This window comes from Musca domestica, unplaced genomic scaffold, assembly GCF_030504385.1.
Source record: "Musca domestica strain aabys unplaced genomic scaffold, Musca_domestica.polishedcontigs.V.1.1 16, whole genome shotgun sequence".
In the NCBI taxonomy this organism is placed as follows: domain Eukaryota; kingdom Metazoa; phylum Arthropoda; class Insecta; order Diptera; family Muscidae; genus Musca; species Musca domestica.
The window spans coordinates 14,539,764-14,552,967 of record NW_026712219.1 but is presented as its reverse complement, the minus strand read 5'-3'; positions in this window follow the sequence as shown (position 1 = coordinate 14,552,967).

The window sequence follows — 13,204 nt, the reverse complement described above, 5'->3', positions numbered from 1 at the left end:
TTTAATTGAGAGCGATTGAGAGAGAGAGAGAGGAAACGTACTCTCTTGCGGTGTTATTTTTCGTTTTTTCTATGTATAAAGTTACCTTGAACTGCTAACGGCAGCGTTAGTAAACAATGTCTTACCGGCATTTTTCCATGGCTAAAATGTAAACAAAACTAAAAAGCTCTTTTGTTGAGAAAAGTTTATTGAAAGGTTGCATAGGTCATTGGTTTATTTAGCGTTCAAAAGTTCAGTTATTAAGGGGAATAGACAGGTGAAGCAGATCACTCGTTAATAAAACTAAATGTTTTTATATTAAATATTTACCGAATTTTTCATATTTTCATACTTTTGTTATCTTATATATTACACTTATATATTTTACAGAAACAATTCTGAGAGGGCCCGCTACTTTTAGTCTACCCTACCTATTTTGTCTGGCTCCAAAGCGAGTATCCGATTTGATCTAAACTTTGGCCATATTATAATTTTGGCTACATTTATATCAAATTCGGAGATATAATGCAATAATGGTCCAACGCTTCTCCACTCCTAAAAATATAAATCTCATATATTGCGTAGGGTTTTGATTCAAACTTCGCACATCATAATAACTATATTAGACACTAACGTCAGGTACAAACAACGACAATATCGGCTAACTCCTTCCGGCGTATAGAAAGTTCTTATTCGCCTAAATAGATAAGGAAAGCTCCCCCTCACTTTCCACGTTTTTTTATACCATTCCGTTTGAAACGCCTCTAAATATTCGTCATAGACTCCATAAAGTATATATATTTATGATCAGCATAAAATTCTAAGTCGATTTAACGATGTCTGTCTTTCTGTCTGTTGAAATCACAATCAAAAATGCACCGTTTTTTTGCTTTGTGTCTACGATGGTTGGCATTGAAAATGGGATATATCGGTACACGTTTTGGGATAGCCCCCATATAACGGTACCTTTTGATATTCGGTATTTTGATGGTGACAGAACATTGAATATCTAGGTCTATGTTTCCATTCGGCATTTTGACGATTTAAGCCACATTTTAAAATAAAAACAAGTAAGCAAAGGCTATAGTCGCGCGGGGCCGACCATGTGATACCCTACAACACTACAACATGTTAGAAGCCCTCTTATGTCTAATCCATTTTGGAAGATTTCGCTTTTGGAACTATGTCACGAAGCACTGCGCAGATATTACGCTTAGCATTTTGAACAGGGACATTTGGCCAATATTTACGAACTATGTAGTGTTGTTAGTTGTTGTGCAAAAATGCTAGAACTCTTCCCAGGCATATCGGTTCATTTGAACCATCTCCAAAAACAGGAGGCCCCTCTGAATCTCCAAATTTAAACTCATCTATATGATTTTATTGTCTACGATATTTGGCTGTCGTCGGATATCGCCTGTAAGTAATGCTGGTGTTTTTTACACAAAGTAGTGGTCCATTCTACCCAGAGTCCTAAACTCTAACTTCATGCGAGATTTTGTATCCTTTGGTTTCTATTTGTATTATAACGGCTGCAAATTCAGAAACATTTTTTGTTTTTGGTCCATTTCTTTGTTTTTGGTCCATCTTTGAAAACAATAGGCGTAGCCATTCTGAACCTAACCCAACCCTTTTCGTGAGGATCGGACAATATTTGCAATACTTATATAATATCCCCAACCTGTGTTGTAAAGTGAAAAAATATTACAAAATATACACTTCAATATTATAAGTCAAATTGAAAAAATCGCATGCGATAAAAAATATGAAAAAATAAAAAAAAGTCACAAAATATTACAAAATCAATATTAACATCATTATTTGCATATTTTTATGAGATTTTTTAGATTTTATACTCTTATGCCAAGAGGGCATTCTTAATTGACAAAATTTGTCAAAATCGGTCCAGTCATTCTCGAGATATAAGCATTCTAGCTAACATCCCCTTCCTTTGTATATATACATTATATATATTTCGCTATATATATCCGATATATTTACTATCGGAATTTACGTCTATTTGTGATTTCGCCGGGATTAAAAATATTCGCGGTTTTATGGCAAATTTGACTTTCATTTAACACAAATGTTATGATCTATTTCACCCACTAAATATTACCCGATGACCATCGAAATTGGAAGACTTCTAAGCTCTAGTCTTATGCTAACTTCCACTTCGATTGGTCTATAACTGCGCAACTGCAAAATCAGGAATTTTTTTGTTTTTGGTCCATTTCAACCCTGAAATATTATGCGATCATCTCCATTCTATTCTGACCATAACCCCACCTCCATGCAAAATTTCGTGAGGATGGGGCCATAATTGCGACCTGTAGAGTGATTACAAATTAACATGGACAGACGGACGGGCATACATAGCTAGATCGACTCAGCTCGGCGAGATAGGAAAATCCATATATTCTTTCCTATGTGGGAAACCAATATTTCGAGGTGTTACAAAATTTTTTTGGCCCAATCAAACTTATAATACCCCAAACACATTGTGTTGTAGGGTACAAAAAGTAAAAAAAGACTTAATTTAGTAAAAGCATTAAATTCGGCGGGGCCGAACTTTTAATACCCTCCACCTTTGTGTAAAGAATTTTTTTTTATAAAATTATCTGAATTCAAACTCGATCTACATATACCACTAAGACCGTTTATCAAAGACCTAAAATGGTAAAGACTAGACAAAATGCATTTTGAGCAAATGGTTTGTGTCTATACTATCCAGATAACAGCTCATGACAGGACCATGTTAATATAAACAAGTAAGCAAAGGCTACAGTCGAGCGGGGCCGACCGTTGAATACCCTACAACACTATAATAAACGATACTGTTTATATAGGCGAGATACTCGAAAGAATTCCACAACATATTGTGACAAATTATAAAAGAAAACCATCAGGTTTCGTTCTCTAATTTTCGAATAATAGCAACTTAAACTAATTTGCTCATTTCCAATTTATTGGTAGATGTTGCACTTAAATTGTCTTCCTAGATCTGGAACCAATATTTCCCAAAGACCTATAATCTCTCAGAAGTGGCAAAAGATTAACATTTATTATTGGTTTTTGACTGAAACGCATCTATATGAGATACAGACATTTGACTATATTCTTCCACGAAATCAGCGTTAACGAAGTAGTCAGAAGTGCGTCTTTCCTGTATTTGTGAATTCTCCAAAGAGTCACTGGAATGGACATTTTCGTATTTTGTCCACAAAAGTTGGCACACTATTTCACACATTGAATATTTTTGGATGGCCATCCAAAACTGCTTGGCTTTTGCAATGTCCGGTAACCCCCATTCAAATGTGCGTGAGGATCGGGCGATAATTACGACCTGCTGACAATTTTGCAGTTTTTTGGTCCATTTCAACCCCTAAATATATGGCGATCATCTCCAAAAAGAGTAGGCTTCTATTCTGACCCTCATCTTATACCCATGCAAAATTTCGTCTTTAGAGAGATATTTTTATGCGATTTTTTTAGACGTTTTTTCTTTCCTGCCAAGAGGCCATTCTGAATTAATGAGAACTGTCGAAATCAGTTCAGCCGTTCTCGACATAAAAGAGATCTTTCAGGCATATCTTCTTTGATAGACATATATATCGCACATATTTTGCTATATATCCGATTTGTTGGATGTCAACATCAATGTAAAGGTCAGAAGTAATCTTGTCATGGCTTCTTGATTTCGCCGGGATTTAAAATATTCGCGGTTTAATGAAAAATGTTGAATTTTTTCAACAGAAAAGATATGGTCTATTTTACCCGCTAAATATTATCCAATGACCACCCAAATTGGGAGGCTTCATCCCCGCCCTAAACTCGAGCTACATGCGAAATTTCGCGCCGATTGGTCTATAATTGCGACCTGTATAGCTACTGCAAAATCCGACATTTTTTCAATATTTGGTCCATTTCAACTCCTAAACATTTGGCGATCATCTCCAAAAGAAATAGGCTTCTATTCTGACCCTAACCCCACCTCCATTTTAAATTTCGTGAAGATCGGGCCATAATTGCGACCTGTAGAGTGATTACAAATTAACATGGACAGACGGACAGACGGACGGACGGACATACATAGTAAGATCGACTCAGCTCGGCGAGCTAGGAAGATCTATATATACTTTCCTATATGGGAAACCAATATTTCGAGGTGTTACATAAATTCTGGCCCAATCAAACTTTTAATACCCCCAACACATAGTGTTGTAGGGTATAAATATTAGGATGTGCAAAACCCAATATTTTTTATCATTATTAGAGGAAATGAATACATCGATCTACTATATCAGGAACCTTATACAAAAATCATTCCATATTACATATAAAGGAAGTAGTCGATATAATCCAAATCTGGCACTTTGCAATATTAATATCCGACTCAGGTCAGCTGCGAAATTGACACAATCCTTCAATACCATCTCAATAAAGGATCAATATTTTAATAATCATTACGCAAGTCAAAATTTATTTTATAAAACGTCCACTGGTGGAGGATATACATTTGTCGAAAAAATCAACTGATACTTACTTTCATACTTGTTTAAAATTTTTTTCAGTTATAAAGTTTTCAGAACCCTCCAAAAATGGGTCGCCATATTCGTTTATCATGAACTGGTCTTTACTCGACTCGAATTATTATATCTCAAGATTTGTAATATTTATGTTTGCAAATTTATAATTATTTTATTTTATAATGTAAAAATAACCCCCAAAAGGTGGTTGAAATAAATTATGAATATTTCCCAATTTTGAACATCTTAATATTTTACATTTTAATGTCTTGACGAACCCTTTTAAATCTTTAAATTTATGACTTGTAGTTTTCTTTCGCCAAAATTTTCTCATGAATGTCAAAAAGTTGCAAATATCATAATTTTGTTTCGCTTTGATTTATTTATTCAATAATTATTTAATAACAGTTTTTTTGTTTTGTTAATCGCGCATAAAATATTAATGCAAACAATTACAACCCAATTGCAATCCGTTACTTTGATTAAAAACCAATAAATTTCGAATTAAAATGCATGACCATCGTTTGTGGAGGCAACTGAAAATAAATGGCAATTGTTACCCGGTCATGAAAGAGGTGCAAACCTGGGGTTGGATTTATTTATTTGTGTATTTATTTTATTTTTCGTTTTGCCTAGTGCCGTTGATCACTCCTGTTGGCGTTTTTTTTTCTAGCCATTTCACATAGCTTTTGTGTGTGTTTTTTTTGTTATTTAGTGGCATATGATCTCATAATTGTTGTGCAAAATGCCGGTCTGGATCACGGACTGTCAGCTGAAAACAAAAGCTCTGCAAAACATCATAGTAAAATGTTGTTGTTGTTTCTCTCGGGCATGTAAAGCAAAGAAATTGCATAATATTTTTGATAAAGATACAGACATACATACATATATACATGGAGATCGTATCTGTTATATCTAGGTATCTATGTACAAGATGCAATATTTTTATTGCGGCACAGTGGAATCTATCCGATTGTAGGGGGTTATTTTAAAAATAATATATATTAATATTTAGGGCTCATATAAATGACATTTAAAGAATATACCCAGTTTTTGACTAGATTTCGAATAAAACACCAGACTTTGATATCTGTTTCGAAGCTTTGGTAAACAATGCACTCTAAATTTTCGGCAACCGAATACATTATCAAACACTAAATTTAAACTCCATTTCGACATTAATTTGATTCTGGACTAACTAATATAAGTGGTTTCAGGCGATAAAAAATATTCAAAATGTGATTCGTTTAAAGGAGAAACATGTAAAAAAAGCTGTAATTTCGGCTGGGCCGAACTTTTAATACCCTCCACCATTTGGTACAAATTTGACAATTTTCAAAAAAAAAAAAAAAAAAATAATAATAATAAATAAAATAAAATCCGTTAAAAATTCTGTTAAAATCTTAAAAATACCGAATGCCTATACGACGACGTGGACCTGCATAGGCAACTTTTGTCATAAGTTATTACAATAATTTAATGCGAAACTTGAAGAAAAATCTGTTTATAATGTAGCTAAAATCATCAAAACACCGAATATAGGAGGTACCGTTATATGGGGGCTATACGAAGACGTCAACCTGCAGAGACAATTTTCTGGCATGGGCTGAAGTATCCATTACGAACTTCACATGCGAAATTTGCCAACTTTGAAACGATTCCGGTAAATAATGTCGCTAAAATCATCAAAATACCGAATATCGGGGGGTACCGTTATATAAGGGCTATACGAAGACGTGGACCTACATGGCCCATTTACGAACTTAACCTGCCTACTGGCAAAATATACATGTGTGCAAAATTTTAGCCTTCTATTTCAATTTGATCAAAAGATAGCGTGATTACAACAGACAGACAGACAGACAGACAGACAGACAGACGGACAGACAGACAGACAGACAGACGGACATGGCTAAATTGTCTTAGAATTTTACGCTGATCAAGAATATATATACTTTGTTGGGTCTGACATGAGTATTTCGAGGAGTTACAAACGGAATGACAAAATTAATATACCCTCCATAGTATGGTGGGGGGTATAAAAATGGGAGGTTGCAGCAAGTCATAAAAACACAATTCCTTTCTCTGATTACATGAGGGGTCGGACACGTTCGTTGTTAAAATCAATCAGTTTCCCGAAGATATTTTGTACGTTGCTATGACCATAATTGTCCTAGAGAGGAGATCTAATGTATATTAGAATCAGTCGGTCTATATATATGGAAGAGTAGTGAAGTGACTAACTGACAGACTGACCGAGAATCAACGCCCAGACGAAGCAGCTGAAGCTAGAATCTTGAAATTTTGAAGGAGGGTCAGTCTTGGAGCTTACGCGTGTAATAAGCTTGGGTATTTGAAAATACGTACTAAAAGGGGTACGAGAGGTACTAAACTGTGTTAAACATTTTATTCTTTAAATTGGACAAATGGTGTGAGTAAAAATTGGAATGAGAGTCACCGATGGAGTGCAGGTTAGATGTACCAAAGGATTTTTGGAAATTGGAACTTATAGGGTACCAAAAGTTCTAAAATGGGACTAAACTTCTAAAATGGTACCATTTGGCATTATGTGAACAGATAGAGCGAAAAACTCAAAATGTGAAACTTTAAGGTTATGAAAAGTTCTAAATTGGTACTAAATTTCTAAAATAGTACCATTTGGCATTATGTGAACGGATAGAGCTAAAAACTTAAAATTTGGTATGAGAATCTGGGTTAAAAAAGTAAGTTTAATGTAGGAAGGTGGTTTTGGGAATGTGTGTACGAACTGTACTAAATGGTACTAAATTTAGAACAGTTTGGTTTAGGCTGAACCGATCAATCTTTAATTTTGAAATATGTTATTGGGGTCCTTGTTGGTGGTAGGTTTGTGATAAAGGGGGGGTTTTAGAAATGTCTACAACAAGTGCACGAAAAGTACGAAATAGTACTATATTTTGTACAATTGGTATTGGGTGAACAGATCGCGCTTGAAATATGACATAGGGAGGTGGTTTTGGAAATGTGTATTATAGTTTTACGAAAAGTACTGCAGTGTGAGATGAAAAACCTGCAATCAAATTCAGAATGCTGCTATTCCCAAGCCACTCGTCCGATGGCTGTTAAAATTATTCCAGTGACAGCACATTATATTGTTTACAAGCGTACAAAAGCATTTTGGTGAGAATTTTCCAGAAAGAAAGTTATTCGTGATAAAGAAGCAACTTGATCGAAAGCCGCGTCGCAGTGGCCGAAAAATGCCTCGTGAGCTGAACATATCGCAATATTCCATTCGGCAAATATTGAAAAATGAGTTCGGGGTAAAGCGATTGAAATTCCAAAAAGTGCAAGAACTTACACCACAATAGAAAGGAAATATACTAAAAAGGGCTAAAGAGTTGCTTCGCTTGGCCGAAAGTGGTGAACTGTCGAATTTAGTTTTCTCCGATGAGAAAACATTCGTTGTCCAGCAGTTTGCAAACAAACAAAATGATCGTGTTTACTTGCGAAAGAGGACAGCTGAAAATGTGCACCTTCGTGTGCCGGCCATGGTGATGGTGTGGGCCGCCATAACAGCCGATGGTCGCTCTCTGCTCGTATTAATCGAGCGTAGCATCAGAAAACATCCCGAAAATTATCACGGAAGTATTCTGAAGGATGTATTAAAGCATTGGGCACGCAAACATTCCAACAGAACGGATACCAATCCGTTGGATTATTTTGTCTGGAGTATTTTGGAAAGAAAGGTTGGCAATAAAAAATACAAAAGTGTAATTCAACTCAAGCAAGCGCTTGGGCCAAAATACCGCAGAGCAACATTCGGGCAGTGTGTGACGGTTTCATTGGCCGTTTGAAGGTCATAATTCGTGCCAAAGGTGACCAATTGGAACAAATCTAAACTTATTCTAAAATTAGATGCTATTTCCGACATTTTTGGCTTCATTTAATAAAATGTAAAAAAAGGTAAAATTGTGGCGTTTGACTTTGTTGCAGTTTTTTTATGTCAACCTGTACTAGAATCAGTCGGCCTAGATGTCTGTATTAATAAAAGAGTAAGGTAATTGACTGACTGACTAAACGATTTATAAACGCCCAGACGTAACGGCTGAAGCTAGAATTTTTAAATTTTGGGTTAGGTTCACTCTTGATCCGAAGGGTTTGTAAATTTGTACTATAACGGTACGAAAAGTATTAAAAGGTACTATATATGGTACCCTTTGTATTTGAGGAAGTAATAGAGCCAAAAACAGTTTTGGAAATTCCCCTATAAGTGTACGAAAAGTTCTTCCTGAAATGGAAGGAAGGAAGTGGTTTTGGAAATATGTACTATGAACGTACGAAAGTACAAAATGTGCCGTTGGGTGTTGGGATAGAGATGGAAGCAGTTGATTTCTAGGATTAAGACAATAAGGTCTCCATATGTCAACCCTTGGAACCAGCAGTGACTTCAATATTAAGTTTCACGATTTCAGCTCTGTAATTTCATCTATTACCAAATTTAGTACCATTTAGTACTATTATGGTACACATATCTAAAACCAGCTCCTTCTTTCAACTACAAACATCAACAAATTTGAGTTTTCCAGTTCCATCTTTTCACTTTACACACAATTTAATATCACTCAGCACAATTATAGCACACCTTTCCAACCAACAGAGACCTCAATATACCAATTGGAACAAATCTAAACTTATTCTAAAATTAGATGCTATTTCCGACATTTTTGGCTTCATTTAATAAAATGTAAAAAAAGGTAAAATTGTGGCGTTTGACTTTGTTGCAGTTTTTTTATGTCAACCTGTACTAGAATCAGTCGGCCTAGATGTCTGTATTAATAAAAGAGTAAGGTAATTGACTGACTGACTAAACGATTTATAAACGCCCAGACGTAACGGCTGAAGCTAGAATTTTTAAATTTTGGGTTAGGTTCACTCTTGATCCGAAGGGTTTGTAAATTTGTACTATAACGGTACGAAAAGTATTAAAAGGTACTATATATGGTACCCTTTGTATTTGAGGAAGTAATAGAGCCAAAAACAGTTTTGGAAATTCCCCTATAAGTGTACGAAAAGTTCTATAATGTACTGCATTTGGTAGAGCTTAAAACTTGTAATTTGGAATGGCAATCAAGGTTAAGAGGTAGAGTCGATATAAGGAGGTAGTTTTGGAAGCGCGTGCTCATGTATACGAAAAATACTAAACGGTACTAAATATTGTACAATTTGAATTAGGAGGAATGGATGGAGCTGAAATACTGAAATTTGAAATTAACATTACTTGCGGAGTATATTAGGAAGTTTTCGAAATTTTGTGGACCCACTCTTGGGTACCAAAATTGGTACAATTTCGATTTGAGTGAGCCGATAAAGTTGGAATTCTGAAATTTAGAAATAAGGTTACTATTGCATTCTAGGACAGAGAAATGTAGGTAGGATTTGGAAATCAGAATGGTACTAAATTTGGTACAATTTAAAATTTGGAAGAACCAATAGAGATGGAATCCTGAAATTAGGAAATAAGATTACAATTGGATTGTAAGACTGATGGTTGTCGATAGTTTTGGAAATTTGTACTTATGTGTACTAAATGGTACCAAAATTGGTACAATTTAAATTTTGGGTGAACCTGTAGATTTGGAATCCTTAAATTTGAAAATAAGATTTCGGTTGGACTGCGTGTTGTAGGTAGTTATAAAACTTTGTACTAAAGTGCACTAATTGGTACTAATTTTGCTACAATTTGTATTTGGGTGAATATATAGAGCTGGTATTCTGAAAATAGAAATTAGGATTACTATCGGTGTGTAGGATTGTGAATTGTAGGTAGTTTTGGAAATTTGTACTTATATGTACTATAATGTTCTAAAACAAAATTATGGTTTTTATTTGGACAAGAATAGGACTAGAATCCTCAAATGTGATATTGAGGTCTCTATTTGTATCCGGAATTGATATATGAAGGTGGTTTTGGAAATATGTTCTATAATTGTACGAAAAATACTAAATAGTACTCATTTTGACATTGGGTGAAGGAATAGATCTGAAATCCTGAAATGGAAGGAAGGAAGTGGTTTTGGAAATATGTACTATGAACGTACGAAAGTACAAAATGTGCCGTTGGGTGTTGGGATAGAGATGGAAGCAGTTGATTTCTAGGATTAAGACAATAAGGTCTCCATATGTCAACCCTTGGAACCAGCAGTGACTTCAATATTAAGTTTCACGATTTCAGCTCTGTAATTTCATCTATTACCAAATTTAGTACCATTTAGTACTATTATGGTACACATATCTAAAACCAGCTCCTTCTTTCAACTACAAACATCAACAAATTTGAGTTTTCCAGTTCCATCTTTTCACTTTACACACAATTTAATATCACTCAGCACAATTATAGCACACCTTTCCAACCAACAGAGACCTCAATATAAAATTTCGGCATCACATCACCCAATTTAGTACCACATAATACTTTTCGAACAATTGTAGTATACATTTCTAAAACCGTTGACATCTATAACAAATTTCAGGATTTCAGCTCATTCCTTCATCTAATACAAAATTTAGTACTTTTTTGTACTTTTCCTACAATTGTAGTATACATTTCCGAAACCACCTCCATATGTCCAGCCTACACATAAACAGCGACCCCAATGCCAAATTTCAGATTTCAAGCATTATTTGTTCACCAAAAGCCATATTGTACCAAACGTAGTACTATGTAGTACATTTCGTACACTTGTAGTACACATTTCTAAAACTACTTCCTTATAACGAACCTACTACCAACAGGGACCCCTATACAAAATTTCAAAATTTCAGCTTTACCCGATTTACCCGATTACCATTTACCCGATTTAGTACCATTTAGTACAGTTCGCACACTAACTTCACATTTCTAAAACCACCTTCATATATCAAACTTACTTTCCAACCTTAATTCTCATACAACATTTCAAGTCTTTGGCTTAATTTCGAATTTCCAATCTTCCAATAACCCTTTGGTACATTTATCCTGCACTCCATCAGTGACTCCCATTCCAATTTTAAGAATTGCAGCTTCATCGTTTCCATGTAGTACATATAAGTACGAATTTCCAAAACTCAACTTCCTTAGTCCTAGAATGTCATAGTAATCTTATTTCTAAATTTCAGAATTCCAGCTCCATTGGTTCACCAAAATCCAAATCGTACCAAATTGAGTACCATTCAGTACTTTTTGTGTACATATGTACAAATTTCGAAAAATTCCTCAATATCCCAATCTAACACTCCGCCAGTAAAGTTAATATCAAATTCCAGCATTCCAGTTTCATTTTTCCAAATTCAAATTGTATTTAATGTTGTACCGTTTAGTACTTGTCGTATACATGAGTACACACTTCCAAAACAAAGTCGTTACATCGACTCTGCTCCTCAACCTTGATTCCCATTCTAAATTTCAAATTTTTATTTTTAAACGTTCACATCAAATTGTACTAAAAATAGTATAATTTAGTACTCTTCGTACACTTATAGAGCGAATTTCCAAAAACCCTTAGGTACATCAAGCATACACTCCACCAGCTATCCTCATTCCAAATTTTAGAATTCTAGCTCTATTGATTCCTTAAATACAAAGATTACCATATTTAGTACCTTTTAATAATTTTAGTACCGTTCTAGTACAAGTTTCCAAACCCAGCCTTATCGAACCCATTCCGACCAGGAGTGACCCTCGCCCAAGATTCTAGCTTCAGTCGTTCCGTCCAGACGTTGATGAATCGTTAAGTCAGTCAGTCAGTCAATTACTATACTTTTTTATCAGGTTTTTTTTTTAAACACCTTCCCCACTGTGCTTTACAGCGATGCTGGGTTATATCTTACGTTGGATATTTCCAACTTTTTTTTTGTCAAATTAAATTTCAATAAAAAAATCAGATTAATCTCCTGCCCACACAAAAAAATACCGGTCCCCCAAAACCAGCACGTCAATGTTTAATTACAGCTAACGAAAAAACTTAGTGGAAATAACTTTAGATGGCAAAAAATAATGATTTACACAATTTACACAAATCCGCAACAATAGCGAACAGCTACAGCTGCAGAGGCAAACTTGCTAAGAGAAATAGTAGAAAAAAAAAAAAAACACATTCGACATTTATGGGAATTCTTAAGCAAGTCCCAGTGTTTTTCAAGGTTGTCACGTTCGGAGATGGCACATTTGCAATATATGTGTCATCGTCACCCGGGGTTTGTTAGTGTTTTGCTGTTTTCCAAATTGAGATAGGTTAGTGTCTTCTTCACTTTTCGAATATATTTTTCAACGCTAATCAAATGTGCACGCCAATGATGAATTCGATTTTGATAAAAGCAATATTTGCCGGCCAACAAATAATTGTGCAAAAAAAAGCCAACGAACTAATATTTGTACAGAGTCGATTTGTTAGTTATGTGACACTTGGTATACCAACAATGTTGTTATTTATTATAGCAATATTTATTTGTTTAATTTCAATTCTTTTTTCTCTTCTTCTTGGTCACAATAATTAACCATTTTTGAGTACTCACCACAATTCGATGATGACTTAATTAGTCTGCCTGACATTAATGGTGGCATATTAAAGCAATGAGGTGCTTAATAATAGCAAATAGTTCATGTCTATGATTTGCATATCAATTGAATAATGTTCGTTCATTATTCTTATCAGTGATCTAAAGAGCGGCGTTAATGGGTG